Here is a 16999-nt window from a genome sequence, read left to right as displayed (position 1 = left end):
CTGGATCCCTTTCCGTTCCTATGCTCCCAGTCGAAGTAACTGGCCCATAACCTGCTGTTTCATCTTTAGCTCCTGTTGGCTGGCCTCTACCCTTTCCACCCAGGTATGAAGTTTTGTCAGAGTCTCCAGGACTGACACCTGCAGATCAGTCAGCTTGCAGCTCCTCTTGGAGGTCAGTAGGATGCTAGGGCTGGTGAGGAACAGCAGTAAGCCCCATGAAGAGTGTGCGGAGCTGTGCAGTAAGACTCTTCACAACCCTATTCTTCACTAAGTAACCTGTTTCAGAGGGCAGGTTACTCAGAGCTAAGGTCTTTGTAGTTCGAGATCTGAGCTAAGCTCTATAAACTCCATGTGGTCTGGGGCTCATCCTGTTACAGATATGGCTCTGAGGGTTGCTTATGTGTTTTTTTTTTTCCTCTGCTGTTTGAGATAAAAATCACTCACAGGTGATGTGACTTAATGACTTCCACTTATCCACAGGTGAATGAGGCAGCGTGTACTTGTCCTTTCACCTTCTCCATGGTCTAAGACACCGTCTTTCTGTGAAGAGCAGAGGATGATATCCTGGAAAAGGGAGAAGTTTATAGTTCAGTCTCTTGAAGCAGATGAGGGACTTGAGCCCCAGCTTCCATATTATATGTCAGTATTGGGAGTGGCAAGCTCTGCAAAAGAGAAGCTGCTCATGTGTCTTGTCTAGAAAACATCCACAGGGCTCTATCGGATCACGTAAGGATACCTCAGGTTTCCTGGGGCTTCAGGGAAGCATCCTGTCCATCCTTCACATCCTACCTCACCAAAATGCCAGAACAGAGATTCACCCGTCTGCTGTTTCTTCTCGTTATTGCACAGAAAGGTGTAGGAAGGGGACATCACCATTCAGTATTTGTGGGAGCAAGATGGAACAAGCATCCTTCTACAGGATGCAAAAAGAGGGAGAAGTTGGATGGCAAAAAGAGAAAATTCCAGGCGAGTTTCCCTATCATCTTGTTTAAATCACTTCAGCAGTTAGCTCTTATGATCAACACCAAAATGTGTCGCTTGCATTTGTTGGCCTGCTCATGCTCACATTAGGAACTGCAAGAACAGATTCAGTACAAAGAAAAGTGGATTTCTGTACAGTTCCTCTAGATGGCAAACTTTTTCTGTTCTATTTATCTTATCTATTCAAAAGCAAGTATGTTCATGCTCAGCTACACTGGAAAAAATATCATACACTACTGGGACCATTTAGCCAGTTCTGGAATATCAGTTCCTAGAGTACTAAGCAAGTTTCTGTAGGGAAACAAAATTGTGGATGATGCATCAAGTCCTTGAGAAATGTGTTTACTGGTGGAATATGATTTGGAATGTACAATAATGAAATTTTGTTTAAAAAATGACTAATTTTGCAAGCCTCCTTTACTGCCCCTAACAATGAAGATGTTTTCCACTTTACTTCCAGAGGGATTTTGCTGTGCTGAATGCGAGGGTAGTCTCTTTCTCTCTCTGCCCCAATTTTTCTAGGTATTAATGCTGATCGCTACTTTCACTGTTGCTAACTCAGTGAGGAACACATGTAAGGAATTGAAATAGAATGAGGAAATCAATAAAATTGCCCTGAGACCTGATCCTGATCTAACTCCTGTGTAATTAGAAATTACTCCAGTGGACTTCCTAGTATAAAATTACTGTAAGATGTCTGGTCTTTCATGCATCCAATATTTAAATATTAGAGAAGAATTATAATAAAGATCAGATATTTTGCATCCTAGGTTGTCTTTTGAACAGCTATGAAGTAAGCGTGATGGTAGGGCTGTGACACAGAATTGCATCACAGAATTCATGGTATTAAGTGATTTACTGAGGAGCAAGATGACAAAGAATCAAGCCCATATCTCTCTCTGGAAATCAGAATATAGTCTCAGCACTTATGCTTCATACAACAGAAACAGAGCTTCCAAAAACTCTCTCAGTATTTATGAAAACCCCATTCTAGTGATATATCACTGGTGCAATGGAACTTTATGTGACAGTAGTTGCCATTCTAGGTTTTCTGTGGACAAGGGTAACAACTTCTCTCTGCCAATGCTGACACATGTCCAGCACTCTTATGTTTGCATTGCTTTAGTGTGCTCCTTGCTGAGACCCCATCTGTGTTCCTTAACCTGCATGAAACAGTTTGTGAACTCTTCTGGGGAGACATCACTTCATTAATTTCCCAGGTGATACTGTATGCAGCATTTTGCTCAGGTGTAATAAATGGAATATTTCATCAATTTTCTTGGGAGATTTTTCTATGGCCCTAATGATCTATTTGAATTTTAATGTTCAGTTTAGGTTTGTCCTGTCTTAGTTGCAACACATTAGTGAAGCTCCATTTTCTTTCCTTCCAATCTTTAAGTCATGCATGCTGTCATACCTCTGACTAGGGTCCCAAACTATGGACTTTTATTTGTTCTATAATATTTCTGAGCAAGATTTAAGTGCTGTATAAATACCTAACAATCCTGGTCATACTATTTGCTCTGCCTTAAGTGATTTGTCTCTCTTTTTTTGCCTTTTCACCTTTCAAATAGTCTCGTCCCAGGAATTGCCTTTAGCTAACCCAAGCTCTCTTAATTTTCCTCAAATTGGTCTTCCCAGCCTGGAGATCTTTGCTGTTACCACTTGACCTCCCTCTGACTCAGGATTTGCTTTCTAGCAGAGGGACGCCCAGACCTCTGTGTAGTTTTGCTGATCACATCTCAGCTGAGTCACTTCAAGAGAGTTTCTCATCTCCCCTCTCTGATGAGACGTCTCTTCAGTCATCTTCCTTCTGCTGCCACGTTGCCTCACACACCTATGTCCCTCACAGCGACGCTTCTTCTTGCCTTGAGCTCCCCACCTTTCAATTCCTGTGCCTGCCCTAGATAACAGAGTGGTTTGTGCCTGGTTCTTGCATAACTATTCCAGTCAGGGCACCAAGAGACCTGTTGTCTTGATTTCCTCTGCTTAAGGTCACCTTGCACCTCTGAGCACTTTGTGATCAGACATCAGCTGTCCTCCAGAATAGCAGGAGATGTGGATTAATCTAGTTCCTCCAGGTTTTTACTGAGTCAGAAGGTTGACTGATAATGAACAGGAGAATGTGCCATGTCCTTACATGCCAATACATAAAATGCATGACTTTGACCATTGCTATCAATAAACATGACTGAATTATTGTGTTGTCTGGAACAATTTTTTTCCCTTAGTTTGACAAGAAAGCTATAACTTAATCTGGCTTCATCTGAACCAATAGAATTTATTTTCTCTTGATTTTTCCCCCACTTTTACCACTGAAAGAGGAAAAAAAAATGACTAATTGGCTCTGCTTATAAGCAAGGAGACAACAAGCATGACCCAGCGCACACAGCGTCCTGAGGAGCCTTTTTCTCCCACCCTGAGGCAATGGCACAGCACAGCCTTCTGGAAGATCCAGAGATAGTCAGCTTTCCCTTTCCATATTGCAACTGATTTCATATCCTTTGCATTTATTTAGCATATCCCTTTAAACTGACACAAGGTAGTATGAATCCCTGCCCATTAGCTCTCAGCTTCTCAGTGTGACTGACAAATGACATGCTAACCCCTTCCTCAAAGTGTTAGATGGAGAAGTGCTATGGGACCGAATCTTCCACAGGTCCCTGTGATATGCCTTACACAACATGGTCTTGGTCTTACCTCATGGCAGAGAGGAATAATCAGCATCTCAACTGCCTTTTTTTCACATAGCAGGCATTTCTTTCACCCTAAATAAAAGATTCCCCTGCGTGATAGATAGGTGCACATAGACCTTCTCATTCAAGGCCAGAGCATTCCAAAGTATCCAGATAAATGCCAGAAAATCTTTTGGAAATATGTGCACGTAACTGCTGGGAATAAAATGACAATGTTAGCGTCTCTTATGCTGAATAAGCAGTGAAGGAAACAGCAGCCTCTGTCAATGTGCCAGGTAGGGACTTTGCGAAGAGGATATATTTCTTCACAGATTTGTATGTGAAATATGCTGTGGTTGCTGTGTATTGCAGTTGAGCATTACTCAAGCTTAGTCTCTCCATTTCTTTCCTTTTTTCTTTTTTAAATACTATAGTTTGGATATGTGTGCAATTATCCATGCCCCCACTTTTTAGGCACTTTTTTTTTCCTCTCTTCATCACACTGTTTGGAAGTGGATCTGTGAGTGGTGCTTGAAGATTTATATTTCTTGTATTGTATTCTTCAAGTAAGAATCAATGGAAACACCTTGAGACAATTATTTTTGGCCTGTTTTTCTACTAGCAAAGGAGTAGGTCATGCAAACTAAACACACCCCTACATCCTTTGCTCCAGGCTATTCCCCCAGGCAGGAGTAGACCCAGAGGGCAGGATCTCTCACAAGAAGCTCAGTGCATGGAGGTCATATTATCCTTTTGTGGGGTGCATAAGCACTTGCTTAGGTACATTTTTCTGCCTGATAGGAATAAATGAAATGGCAGGGCAATTTAAAGTCTCCTTCTCCCTCTTACAGTAGCCAATGACTCTGTGACAGTTTGGCCTCTTGTTTTAACCTCCCTTGCACTGCTGTAACTGAGGAGTAGTTTAAGCACAGCATAAGTAAAATCTGAGCTCATGCTCTGTCTCCTTCATTAAAAGTGCAGTAGGTTTGCAGTTCTTCATGAGTTGAATTCTTTTTTGATGAAAATGTTTTTTGATGAAATATATTTTAAGAAAATTACATAAATACACATGTATAGATATATTGTGAATCTCCTCACAAATCAGGAATGTCTCATAACACTGATGAAATGGAACTTTGGAATAAAGAATTTCTTTACCTACCTCAACAACAAATGTGATGTGATGTGTCTTACCCTATCCTACACTGCACTATATATTGACGGCTGTGTATCATACATCTAAATGTGCACTGAAGACAAGCTAACAAATTCTGTGCCTCTGGAAAAGCCATGCTTTGCAAGTCCAGACTATACATAATCTTAAACTCATGCTGTTCATGCTGATAGCAAATACTACATGGATTTTATTACGAAGAGAGAATGGCTGCCAGCTGGAGGACATTTGCAAATGATCCATCCCTAATCTGCTCTTCCAGAGCATGACCTACATCTTGTTGCTATCATTTGCCTTTTCTTTGAGTGATTAACTCTCAGTTCCTGAGACTTTTCCAAGCAGAACATACCCTTCAGGATGCTTGGTGAGTACCAAGTTCTTGGACTTTTTGCTTTTAGCTGCCTGTTTCCCAGAGCAGAACCATCCCAGATCTCCTTAAAAGCAGCATTGTAAACTTTAAGTCAAAGTCCCTGGGGCCCAGTGTATACTTTATTGGAAAACCATCATCTGTTGCCCTATCACAGTCATATATTTTCCTGTACACAGGGATAGGTGGGCATCATGGACAGGAACTGGCATCTAAAGGTCAGTCCAATACTCAGAGCAAAGCCAAAGCTGACAGATGTCACCAGAGCTGTCAAAAGAGGAAGAAATCCCCACCTAATGGCAAGCCAGTGGTCATAACCCAGCCTGGGCTTCCTTTGTAAGAAGCTTTTCTAATGTAAACAGTGCTCTTTAGGTTTCAGGGAAGCCCTAGGGGAAATGACTGGCTGTACAAAGGACTTTTGTTCTTGCTTGACCAGTTGGCTCATTCAGCACCTCACATCTCCCCACTGACTTTTGGCCAGAGTCATGTCATTATGAGTATATAATTGTGTATTTAGCTACTAGTTCCTCTGTTAGGGCTACAATTTAAAATAATGAAGGAGTCTAATTTATATCAGTGATGCTCCCCATGTGAGCCCAACGCAAGGCTGTAATAAGCTAATTTATAAATGACACATATTTCCCCCAAACACAGACAAAACAAATAATATAAAAATGAGAAGGACTGACTGGTTATATGCTCATGAGAACTCACTCCAAAAATAGGACCGAGCTGGTTAAAAATGTATTTGCTGAGGCATACAAGCAATTTGAAAATTTCTTTATGGTTTTCACAGGAAAATTAGACCAATTCATGAATAACTGAGTCACAGGGCATTTTGATTGGCAATTTTTTAGAAAGAGTTAGAAGTAATATTTGCTTTGCACAGAGTGTTGGCAAACGGATTTTAATAGTTTGAAATTTGATTTTTGAGAACTACCCAAGCTGAGGGTTAAGAGAAGGCTCTTAGACACAGGCAAATTTTCAAAGCAATCTGAGACTTCATTCGCTAATTGAAGTCAGTGTCAGGAAGCATGTTTTAACATGACCTTCAGGAAGTCCTTTAATTTGTTATTAATATATCAGCCTTCTCTTTTCCCTCCAGTATAAACAGCAGCTTTATACAGATTTTTTTTTTCCGAAAAGCCTCAGCAGAGGCAGGAAAAGGAGCTGCTGACACTGAACCAGGATGAAAGGAAGGTGACCATTCTTGGAGAAGATGCCTCTCTCTCCTTAATAGCCTGACACAGCAGGATGGCTGCCCACAGATTAGGAAACACTTTAAAAGCCTCAGCATTCAGCATTACCCAAGTGAGGCTGTTGCCTTGGGCTTACCCAAATAGCCACAGTAGGTCAACCTCAGCACTTCCACCCTTGCTGACCAGGAGGCTGAATCAGGCCCTCTCCAGCTCCAATCATGCCATTGCTTCTCACATGTTCATGAGATCAAGGCTCAGCTGTCATTGCTCGTGGTAGGACAATAAAAAACATGTTCCATTTTCTCTTTGGTTGCCTTTGCCTGAACCCTTCAGCTAAGCACAGCTGCCCTAATTTTGAGCATCTTTTCCTTCTCTGGTCCTTGCTTCCTTAGGGGAATCCCTCTCGCCATCGCAACCCCAGTGTCCAAGCTGAAATCATAGGAGGGTTTTGTTCCACTGGAAATGTTAACCTGCCTGTTGGGTGGCAAGAGAGAGAAGTTGCACAGAAACTGAGCTAAGACAGTGCCCAATAAAACCGGAACACCCACAAACCAATGGCTGTAATTAGAGTCAAATGCTAAGCCCATTCCTCAACCAAGCTGCCCCACAAATAATGCCCAAAAATTTGAACAGATTTTGTACCAAGACAACTCTTTAGTATAAGCATAAATTTGGCTGTGCACACTGTTATTTGACTATCCTAAAAAATGCAAGATAGCATCTGCTTATTAAAGCAGTAACAGGATTAAAAAAAACAATCTCTTTTTTACCACATTAAAAGTGGTGCCACCCAAATAAATTAGAAACTATAAATCTTTCTACTGCATTGACAGAGCAGGTGAGCTCCGTGCTCTCCAAGATTCACACACCTTCACATTAATGTTTTTAATGCCATCTCTTCCAGGATGAGAAATTATTGTCATTTTTGACCTTGGGAGGAGCCCAAACACTATGGGTGTTGGCAGGGCGTTAGGCAAGGAAAAGGGAATATTTGCTCTTCTGCATGCTCGGCAATGTGCTTCCTTGGAAGGTGCAGAGCCTGGCATGGCTACAGAATAGTTTTCTTTCCTTTGACTCCTTGAAATGCACAAAACTTCAAGAACACAGAGTACTGTATCATTTGTTGTAGGAGAACAAGCAATTAGAGCGAAAGTGAGGCTCCTCGGGCATTTACCACAAATTCGGATATACAGGTTAATTTTCTGCTGCCTTTTCCTGGAAAAATAACAACTCGCAACTAACAAAATGATTTCTAGGTAGCAGCAGCTACTAAAATGAATTGTAGTATATAGTTCTGTTATGAAACATGTGCTTGGCAGTATCTGGTATACTAGTGCCGTTCCGCTTTAGTTTAAGAGAAGAGCTTTCTGGAAAATGAAATTCAGTCCCATAAGAAACTGTGATTTTCCAAAGTGTGTGAGTTTTAGCATGGATTTAGATGAAAATGCAATTTAAAAAAAAAAAAAAAAAAATTAGAGGCAAAAATGTTCTTATTTGGAAATAGAAAGATAACTTCAAGATGTATTTTTGACACTGTTAAAATACTCACATTCTTAGCATAATTAACAGTAAGTCTCCTAAAATCCCATAAGAAATTGGAGCAAAGTCAATCAAAAAAGCCCCAAGCCCCCCATTTCCATCAGTTCCACAGTACTGAATAGTTTTAATCTTCCTCTCATCCTTTCCCTCCAAAAATATGGCCTGTTCCCCTGAAGAAACTTCTTTTATTGAACATATTCTCTTGGAGGCAACGTGTTTTGACCACCAGAAAAAAAACACAGCATTTTACCAAAGGAGCAGTGCTGAGCAGTCTGAGGCCATGTCTACTTCAGCAATCAGTGCAGAGCCATTCGAGCGGCTCTATAGAGTATCCCCATTATCTCTGTGTCAGGGATTTTTGTAGTCCATGGACTAAATGCCTATTTGTGGCTGGAATTCTGTGCAATTCACATGCTCTTAGGGCAAACCAAAGCACAGGAACTTGCTTTAGCAGGCCCTCCTGATCTGGACTAACATGCTAATGAAGATGCATCATGAATATGAAGCTGACTCACACTAGCAAAAAGTCTGATCCGCTTACATCATTAAATATTGAATGACATTATATGCTGAGGTACCACTGACTGATGAAATAAGGTATCTAATGCATCCTATAAAAGGGGTTGGGGTTTTTTTGGTTAGTGTATCTTTGCTCAAAGACGGGAAATCAGCTGGATTCCCTATTATTTTTATTTCTGGTTTTCTATCACTTCATCAAAATTGTTAATGGAACAAATACTACATTGATGTAAATCACTGAAGAGAATTTCTGGGTTTAAAAGCAGAAACACACAACACACGGTGGTAGTTCACACTTATTTCTAAAGCCTTTGCTACAGAGTACTGGGCTTAGATTGCGGTAATCACTGATATTTACATCAAGCAGCAAACACAGAAAAAGATAATTTATTCTCAAAGTATACAACACATGCTAGATAAGAATAGGATCAACTTCCTTTTAATTACTTGATCTCATTCATTTACTCAATTATCAGAGGACCATCATTCCACTTCTGTTTTTCAGACTCACTCAATTACAAACTGTACCTGGTCCTTAAGAGCAGACCAAAAAAGGTCAGACTGCAAACCACAAATTTTTTAAATAATAAAACAATTTTTAAAAGAAAACCCAAAGAATAAAAAACCACAAATAACAGAACATCAGCATTGTCACTGTAAGAACAGGGCTCTTGAAAGGCAAAAAGGCATCCTTGTGCAGATGATAAGTAAGTTTGAATTGTTTCCCAGGAAATGTTGACATCTTCTGCTGGAATGGCATTCTGTTAGCTCCTAAAATTCAGTGTTCGCACAGAGTTTTATAAAGCAGTTCTAAGACCCACTAGCTAACACCTTCATGCTCCATGCTGGTGTGTGTGACTTCATCAAGAACAAGAAGACTTTAAATCATGGTGTCAGTGTAGATTTATAAGATCAGGGTAATTAACAGCAGAAATACTGAGAGGTATATGTTGGCACTATATCACAGACCTCCTTGGATAAGCCATGAAGAGATGACATTATTTTGGTAATTTGAATCATAATATGAGAACTATATATAGGCGTAAAGCAGTGTAAAAAAAAAATAAAAAAATAATTGTAGCTTTTTCATTTTCTTAATTTAAAAGCTACTACCATAAAACCAATATGATAGTTGTAAGAAACTGAATTGAATTTATTTTGGTGGTGAAGTTAAATTGAATAGCTATGTGAATAAGTATTTTGTCTTTTGAAAATTAATGTCAAGCATTAAAAAATTACCTTCTAAATGGTCATGTTTACTTAATGGTCTTGGACACCTTCTAGAACAATCTCTTCTATTGTACAATATATTGAGCATTTACACCTAAGTCACCTGGATGAAGAAAAAAGTTGAGCCTAGACTGTATTTTTTTATTTACAACTTTGATCAAATCTCCTGATCCCCAGCAAGGAAAGCACAGACGCCAAAGAAATCAGTAGCAGTGCATAATAAGCTAGATGTCATCCCTTTGTGTAGAAAGTATTTGGAAATATAAAAGAATTCTTAAAATCACAGCTCCATGGCTAGTTGCAAAGACATCAATAGATATAATACTTCAAAGTTCTGAGTTATTAAGCATATTGCACTTAGATGTGACAAAGCTGGAGTCTTGTGCATAAGTTAAAGCGGCATCGATATGTAATGAACATAAGTGAAGACTGATTTAATTCAGCAAACATATATACAAAAGTCATATTCTTGAAGCATTGATCCTATGCAGTGTTAAAAATAGTTTCTTGCTATCCTTCTCTAAGCTAATCTGTACCCAACATGTCACTTCTTTTCACCTAAGTATACAAATATCTAACTGAACACTTAACTGATTTTTGAAGCCACACCAAGAGTTTGTGCAGTTCTTAGTGAGATGATTAGATTAGACAGAGGATGCCCTGTCGTCTTGCTGTCTGAGTGGCGGAGATTTATTTTCTGGTCTGTGTGGACACATCTGGCTTCGTAGTTCAGAATGGAGTTGCATGGGGGCATTTCTAGCTTCTTCCTTAAGTGTAAATCTTATTGCATTTTGAGCTTCAAATTCACCTCAATTGTTGGAAACTCTACAGATAATCTAGTAGAATTAAAGTTTTAATTGGAGATTGCCTGAATCTGGGTTGCTTCTGCAAGGCCTTTTCCTGTTTGGGTTCCTTTGGTGCTGGGCTCCTCCTCCATTAGGTTTTCTTAAAATTTAAAGATACAGTTAATAGGGGCTGCCTGCTTGTAGGGGGTGTGTAAGAGTCATGTTTGTGAAAATGAGTATCAAGACAAAAGGAATGATGGGATTTAAAACTAAACAAGGAAGGAGTCATGTTTCTGAGGCTTACAACTGCAGAAAAGAAGCAAAATGCCACTCCGTGTCATTAAGGTGTCACACTCACTTGCCAGGAATTTAGCCATTTCTTTGTTGACATTTTGTGTGATGATAACTTGATGGTGATGATGAGTCACCATTTTGCTGCATGAAACTATGTGCCTGTCACTTGGAATTCGTCTGTCCTAAGGTATGTACTAAATACAGTGAAGCTTACATATGTCCTCTGGTCAGCACATCGAAAAGAAGTCAAGAAGCTTACTCATCCAAGAAATGCAGCATAATTAAACCCTCCAAGTAACTCGGAGCAACAGCCTGCACCCTAAGTGATTTTTTATTATTTTTTTAAATGAACATTTGTGGTTGTTTTTTGGTTTTTTGTTTTGTTTTGTTTCTTCTCCCTTGGAATTATACCCTTTTTTAACTTCACATATATATAATTATACTAGGGATCTCCTGTATATTCAATACACTCAATGTGCTCTCTAGTTTTAACCTATCACTTCCAGCAAAGATTAGAATTATCTGATCTATTTATGCTTAATTACTGTTTTATGAAAGAACCTGGCTACATGCAATGGCTAATTAGCAAGACTGCCCTCTTCCTCTCATTATTATACCTTTCTGGGTTTTTTTTGTTCCCAGTGAAAGTAATTTTCAGCACCAAGGGTGAAGAACTAGGCGTTGGTGTTAATTGTAGTTGAAAAATAGATTGAAATCTACTGTGACAAGCAGTGAGAGGAATACATGTACAACAGTGTTCTTAAGCCAGCTTCATTTTCCCCTAACCCAGCACTGCTTGAAGATGCTTCTGGCCCCTGATGTACACTGAGATGCTCCAAGTGGTGGGACCAGCTGCAAATGGGCTCTGAGGAGGACACCTAACTGTGGGTTTCAACAACCAAGGGAATTAACCATGCCCTCTATTCTCCAGCTATCCTCACTCCTTCAGTTCAATTAATTTGGCTTCCCCATTCCTTTGTTTTAGGGTGATCTGCAGAGGATAATTATGGAAAATCATCCAAGCACAAACAGTGGTGGAGACCTTTTTTTCTATTAACATATTTTGAATTGAAGCAACTAATGCAGTCCTTCCTTTTCTGGTTAATGTAGGAGCATTAAAAAGGAACTTACGTATTGCCTTTATTTGTCATTATAAAGAATTCCAGGGCTGACATTTGGATATATACCTCTCCCTACCTTTTTCAGCAAGAACAATCTTGACCTGCAGAGCATGATTTTCTGACTTTAACATGGGACTCTCACAGTTTACATATGACTTTATTTTATCGATATGAGACTAGTTTGATTCATTACTGGCAAAGCAAACAGCTACAGACCTACGCGATGTCAGCCCATCAAGCATCTCAGTGCAGCTTCATCTGTAATGGCCAGATGAACTCTAGGAAATCCTGAATCTGGATTCAAAGCTGCAAGTAATTAAGTCAATCAGCAGGGCTCTGACAGGACGTGCTGCAAGTGCTGGTATGTGGCAGAAGCAGACTCACAGTGCATCAGCCCTTGTGGTTCACAAACCCATTGACCAGAAACACCACAATGTGACCCAATATGGAGAGAAAACAAGTTGGAAAGAGAACTTAATACTTAAAAAACTATCTTCCAGGTTATGCCTTCCTCAAGAGGCAGGATTAGGCAGTGGAACAGCACAGAGAGGTAACTGGAAATCTGCGTGTGCTGGCAGCAGTTGATCACTAGATTCATTATTCTGCACAGTTTTGCTTTTGCAATTACTTCAACTGCCTCCTTTTTGCCTTATGCAGTCTTTTTGGTTTGCCTGTTTTTAAGTCTGAGGTTTGAATCTCTTCACATCTCCTCTGTTTAAACACATCCCTTGTGCCTTCAGGTGTGTTTGTTGATCCCTTGAGCTGAAGCTAGAAAAAAATAATAGCACTGAATTAACAGCACATTGCATTGCCTTCAAAGAGAGCATGAAAGCACATCGCTTCCTCATAGCATTTGGTCCCTGCATCCCTTCAGGTTTCTGCAGCAGCTTGCCAGGCTGATTTCACTCCCATGGCCCTTTCAGCCTGATGGGCTTTCTGCTCATTAATCTAAAGGAGCTGGCAGCTTCGGAGGAAAACCTTTGATAGTAGTGTTGAATGGGCAAGTATTTAAAGCTGCAGTCCTTGAAATGACTCCAGATGAAGCAGCCAGTGTGCCAAGTTCTCTCACTTCTGTTTGCTCTGCATAAATCTGTACTGTGTCTGACAGCAGATACACGTCACACAGAAATTACCCTGCCAGTGGATACTTGGAGTTTACCTAAAAATGCATGATGGCTTTTGATTTGTGACCCTGAGAAACTGAACTGTCGAGTCATTGCTTAATTTAAAGTAAGCAAGCAAACAAACAAACAAAAACCAACAGCAAACCCCAAACACAACAGTTTTATATAAACTTCAGGAAATCTTGTTCTAGGATAAATTTCAAGTGTTCCACACAGGTCCCCTGGTTTTCCTTCTAGGCAGTGATATGTTCAGCAGTGGTATTGCTGTATATTTCCTTGTGGTTCCTCTTACTTTTTAGGGTCCAAATGGTAGGTCTCAGGAAGATGAGGTATGTCTCAGGTCCACCCTAGAGTCCACAGGGCACAAATTAGTGGAAAATGGTCATCCTCTTATCTGAGATAAGGAAGGGAAAAGTGCAACTAAAAGAACTAATGCAACCTTTTTGGTTTTGTGCAGTGTCTGAAAAGCAGAATTAATCTTAGTAAATTTAGAAGTTCACCTCAGAGATGGTCACAGTATGTCCCCTTTACAGACAATGGAGAGTGAATCAGTGCACAAAGGGGTCTAGGGCATGGTTTGTCTTCTCCCAAAAGAGAAGTCTGGAACATCTCAGATGACTCATGTCCTCAGCATGACTATTTCTCTCCACTGACCATGGAGTCATCCTGGGCTGACCACCTCACATACCTGGATCTACACTGCAGGTGTCCAAAACTCAGCGCAGGGAAGCAGCCTCTCACTCTGAGCACATGGATGCAGCTAGCTAATGATTCCTAAAGCCTTTTGTACCAAGCAGCTCTGGGTCCAGTGTGCATTGTGCCTCTCACCCGCACGTGGCTGCTGTGCATATGTACTCTGCAAATGCCACACTTCACATCTTTGTCTTTTATAACCTCACAGCTCACTGTTTCCAGGTTGAAGCAGCAATTTCAACATCATTTCTCCCCAAGTGAACTTCAACCCTTCCAAAGGGAGCACTGTCTCCCTTTTCTCTTCTTGCCCAAGTCCTGTACCACTTGTTCTGCAAACAGCAGAGGCTTTGCAGTAATACCTGAAAGCCATTTTTGAACACTATTCAGCTGAATTAAGCATTTTAGGGTCCTTCAGTTAGAAAAGCCAAGATTACCCAAGTGGCCTGGATGACACCATCACATGTCTCTGTGGACCAATGTACTCAGGATTTCATCTTCACATTGCAGTGGGTAACAGTTATTACCTGAAGTGGGAAACCTGTGCTGTTTGAAGAAGCAGTTGCTTAAACCTGCTCCATTTTATGCCAGTTAGGGTCCACTTTCGGGCTTTTGGCATCTTCCCAAATCATTCTTGAATTGGACAGCCTTTGGTGAGTTCCATGGAAAGCTAATGACACATAATGGTAGGTTGTGGCCAGATACTGGGGTGAGGACAAATGCAGCATTGTAAGGAAGCAGATGTGAGCATGACTTTGTTATTTTGTCACTTCAGTGACTGAAGTGGAGACAAACATCAATTGCACAGTTACTGTAAACCTGCACTGCTTTTTTCAGACAATGATTATAATTATAGATATGAGCTTCTTCGAAGATCAAGCACCACAATTATAGGATGTTTGTCATTTGAACACTCTTTGCAATAGCTCATGTACAAATGTATACATCAGTTTGAATGCCTGGAGTCTGTCCAAAGACATAAATGGTTGCTATCACTTCATACTGTAATTTCATTATTACAACAGAATGCTTTTGTATGTAAACTTGACTCTGCCAAATGTTTTTGCTGCAGTTGACAATACTGGTTCACTTAGATCATTAGAACATTTTAAGATTTTTAGGATTTGATGTTTGACTAAATGTGTTCACTCACCCAAATGTTATATCAAGCACAAAAAGCCTAGCCTCAATTGCTGTTTTTCAGTTTTCTGCTGTGAAAAGTTTGAATCAACTCACAGTGTACCCTCCATTTCCAAAGGCTGGGTAACAGCTTAAATTCCTGACCTGTTTTGTCCAGAGACAGAGTTACAGCTCAACATAGAAAGAAAAAAAAAAATAAAGGGTTTCTCGTGCAATTTTTATATTATCTCTCTAGAAGCAGCTTTTCTTTTTTTCACAACAGTCCTTTCCACTGAAATTCAAATCAGGCTATACTAATCTGATACCCAGTACGAGTTTGCAGATGTCGTAAGAATGTGACTATTGGGAAGTCACCTACTGCAACTGTATGTATTCAGACGATACAAATCAATGTGTGTCCTTCTGCAAATGTACTTCCAAGAGCTTCTGAGCTTGCAGCTCTAAGTGATTCACTTCTTACTATAAATCATCAGTGCAGCAACCTTAGGACATCTCAGAACATGGCTCTGAAATTAATGGATTATGGAGTAAGAAGTGAGTAGGTTATACTTCTACCGTTCTCCTGGTCTGTAATAAACCTGGGTGGCCATGCTAGGTCATGTAGAGAATTATGTTTCAAGACAGGTAAGCTTTCAGAATGTGCCAGTATGGGTGCGCAATCAAGGGGCATTTCACAAAAAGTTATTTCCCCACAGCCACTTATTTTCAACTCAGTTTTGACCAACTTAATCTCTGCGCTATCGCCCATGTTAAGAATTACCCAGGATATTAGTCTAAGCAGGGCAGCGGATAAATAAATTTCTATTGGAAACTGTTCTGGAGAAAATGGATACAGTGGAAAAAAAGCAATGACTTATTTTCTTCACAGACAACACAAGACAATATAAATCCTGAAAACTTCTGCAAGTTTGTCTTCATTTTCAACCTTATATGGGTCCTCAGTGTATCATCTCAAGAGTGTTGTTATCACTTGAGATGTCTTCGGATTGAGAGGGAAAGTGAATAGATTACGGCAGCCGAAGCAGAGGCAGGAAGGCCAAGGCAGCTCCACCCTGCACTTCTCACAGCCCAGGAGCTGCTCTCTTCCCAAGCAGAGAGGGTGAAAAATTATTTGCTCTAAACTCCAGGGGAAAATCAGGTCACTATCATGCCCTTTTGCAATCCCTTAATGAGCAACACTCTAGAAACAGGGTGAATAAAAACACCTCTTCCATTTTGTTTGCTGAAGTATTAAAACAAGTATGGGCTCCCATGTGACTGAATTCAGCATCTGGAAAACATAACTTTGCATCAATCTGTTCAATCTTACCTGCACTGCAAAAAAGCCAATCTTTGTAAGCTTTTTGAATTTTAGTTTTCAGAGAGAGAGAGAGAGAGGATGCATATTTAGACCTATTGAGTACAATGTAAGTACTCAGAGGCTGCAAAATAAGAGATTTTATTTACCCAGGTGAGAGAAAAGCAGGAAACTGCCATATTATGTCATTTTCCACTGAGGAACCTCTGGTGGGCTTGCTGTTTCCAGGAGGGCGTAATGTTCCTAGAAGTGAGAATTGATTTAGATTTTTCCCTCAGCATTCTACTGTGAAAACAGAAACTGAACTTTTGCCAAATTCTGTAGGAGTATCTTTACTTTTAAGTCATTATTATAATAAGGTCATGTTCCTCTTAAAACACACCACTTCACATGCATGAAATCTCTAATGCTCACCGGTTATTGTCAGCCTCATCCCAATATTTTACAAGTGTGCAATAATGATAGCTTCTTCTTTCATGCTGCATTTTGTACAGAGATTTCAAAGCATTTTCCAAAGAATGGGAACTATAATTATGCATGTGTGAGAGATGGGGAAACAGAAACACCAAGAGGTAAAGCAATTTGCCCAAGGTGACAGGGCAAATTAGAGGCAGAGTCAGGCATAAATCCCGCGTCTCCTGCTTTTTGGTTCCTTGCTAACTACAGCCTAGTTTGCACTTGACAATGGTACCCCCAGCTTGCAAGAGCAACAGCAGTAGGAAACTGCTGTGGGGGTACTACAAGATGTGCCCTGATATGAAATTGATACAGGTCTTAGTGAGGGTCCGCCTGCAATCTCTCTTGGTCACAAGGGCAGCAGATGTTAACTGAGCTGTGAGGGGCTTGCCGGGTAGTGCTGTGTGT

The sequence above is a fragment of the Columba livia genome, chromosome 2 (assembly GCF_036013475.1).
Source record: "Columba livia isolate bColLiv1 breed racing homer chromosome 2, bColLiv1.pat.W.v2, whole genome shotgun sequence".
Lineage (NCBI taxonomy): Eukaryota > Metazoa > Chordata > Aves > Columbiformes > Columbidae > Columba > Columba livia.
This window is presented reverse-complemented; position numbering follows the sequence as displayed.